Source organism: Ylistrum balloti, unplaced genomic scaffold, assembly GCF_031769215.1.
Source record: "Ylistrum balloti isolate Yb309-2 unplaced genomic scaffold, AGI_CSIRO_Ybal_v1 Utg369604, whole genome shotgun sequence".
NCBI lineage: Eukaryota > Metazoa > Mollusca > Bivalvia > Pectinida > Pectinidae > Ylistrum > Ylistrum balloti.
This window is the reverse complement of record NW_026781883.1, coordinates 157,579-160,112: the sequence shown is the minus strand read 5'-3', so window position 1 is coordinate 160,112 and position 2,534 is coordinate 157,579.

Below are 2,534 nucleotides of genomic sequence, written 5' to 3'. Positions count from 1 at the left end.
TTATTACTATACTTTCCTAGTTTTATAAGTGAAGCATGTTTATTGATTAAGCTGTAACGAAGAACACGTGCGTGTATATATATCCACAATATACGTCATGAAACCAGAGGAAACGACGGAAATATTAACATGCGAATGTATACAACTTACAGTGTTTCTATGTGTTATATACAGTGTATTTATGTGTTATATACAGTGTATGTATGTGTTATCTACAGTGTATGTATGTGCTTTATACAGTGTGTTTATGTGTTATATACATTGTGTTTATGTGTTATAACAGTGTATGTATGTGTTATATACAGTGTATGTATGTGTTATCTACAGTGTATGTATGTGCTTTATACAGTGTGTTTATGTGTTATATACATTGTGTTTATGTGTTATATACAGTGTATGTATGTGTTATAACAGTGTATGTATGTGTTATATACAGTGTATTTATGTGTTATATACAGTGTATGTGTTATATACAGTGTATGTATGTGTTATAACAGTGTATGTATGTGTTATATACAGTGTATGAATGTGTTATAACAGTGTATGTATGTGTTATATACAGTGTATGTATGTGTTATATACAGTGTATGTATGTGTTATATACAGTGTATTTATGTGTTATATATAGTGTATTTATGTGTTATCTACAGTGTATGTATGTGTTATACACAGTGTATTTATGTGTTATATATAGTGTATTTATGTGTTATATACAGTGTATTTATGTGTTATATACAGTGTATTTATGTGTTATAAACAGTCTATGTATGTGTATATACAGTGTATTTATGTGTTATATACAGTGTATTTATGTGTTATATACAGTGTATTTATGTGTATATACAGTGTATGTATGTGTTATAAACAGTGTATGTATGTGTTATATACAGTGTATTTATGTGTTATATATAGTGTATTTATGTGTTATATACAGTGTATTTATGTGTTATATACAGTGTATATGTGTTATATACAGTGTATGTATGTGTTATATACAGTCTATTCATGTGCTATAAACAGTGTATGTATGTGTTATATACAGTCTATGTATGTGTTATATACAGTGTATTTACATAAAGTATGTGTGATATACATTTTATCTGTGTGTATATATTGGAGGAGCGAAGTGCTCTTTCTTTCTGCAAGTCGTATTTGTTATACGTCACTAGGTGTGTTGTCCTTAATATCCAAATTCACGCCAAAGTACATTACTCTCGGCCCCCATCAACTGTCATGTGTATCAGTTTACCATCTGACATAGTGTAACGAAGGGAAGTAACTCCAGGAGATCAGAATGACGTACTTTGATATAACAATGATATATAATAATACAATCAATACAGTTTGCTGTGAGACTGGTGTTTAGTTTGTCATGCGTTTGTCTTTTTATTTAAATGAAACTCGGAGAAGTCTTCTCGTGCCAAATTTTCCTCATCTGATCCGTTTCCCTTAGTGGTTACCAAGAGAATAAAATTCTGAAAATATTTATATATATTTATGTGTCAGTATCGAATGGCTTGAGATGTTTCTTAACAGGCCAAATTTCGAAAAGGAAAGGGAAAGTTAAAACAAATAAACTTGAAATCATACAGTATTATTATTATCATAGCTGATTTTGACATTTGTCATTTGTTGTTTACCGTGTAAGTCTCAGTAGAAAAACAAACAAACAAAGATGTGTTTTTCTATCTCATCCGTCTAAAAAAGATTAGGAACAGGATAAAGGCACACACAAAATCATAGATTACCAAAGATCCCGATATAAGACTATGACAAGACGAGGTTGTCTTGGTTTTTTTCTTTTTTATTTTCTGGGATCTGTATCATAGTCTAGAATCGGACATATACTCACTACTTTTACTATGAAAAAGTACATCCCAATGAAGAGATCGTAAGTGTTCGTGAATTGATCGTAAGCGTTCGTGAAGTGATCGTAAGTGTTCGTGAATTGATCGTAAATGTTCGTGAAGTGATCGTAAGTGTTCGTGAATTGATCGTAAATGTTCGTGAAGTGATCGTAAGTGTTCGTGAAGTGATCGTTTGTGATCGTAAGTGTTCGTGAAGTGATCGTAAGTGTTCGTGAAGTGATCGTTTGTGATCGTAAGTGTTCGTGAAGTGATCGTAAGTGTTCGTGAAGTGATCGTTTGTAATCGTAATCACTGGAAGCTATAATATAACTTACATTTTCTAACCAGAGTGGTGTTGTCTGGTCAGTCTCTCCTAACACACCTGGTAAAACTGCTCCTGTGTTGGGTTTTAAAAGATGCATGTATACTAGCGCAATGTAATGACAGAGATTATGATAACAAAAACTATAAGTACAGAAATAGCTGAACCATGAACAACGAAAAGATATATATATATATACAGAATCAGATGGTAATAGCAAACTGTGTAGGGTGAACATTGCAACGATCTGTTATTGTTGGTCGCCAAAATGTCTCGGAATCTCTCAACAAATAGCACAATTATAAATGGTATATATAATTTACTTATATACGTTGTGTCAGAAGTAGAATGAGAAGAATTATGTT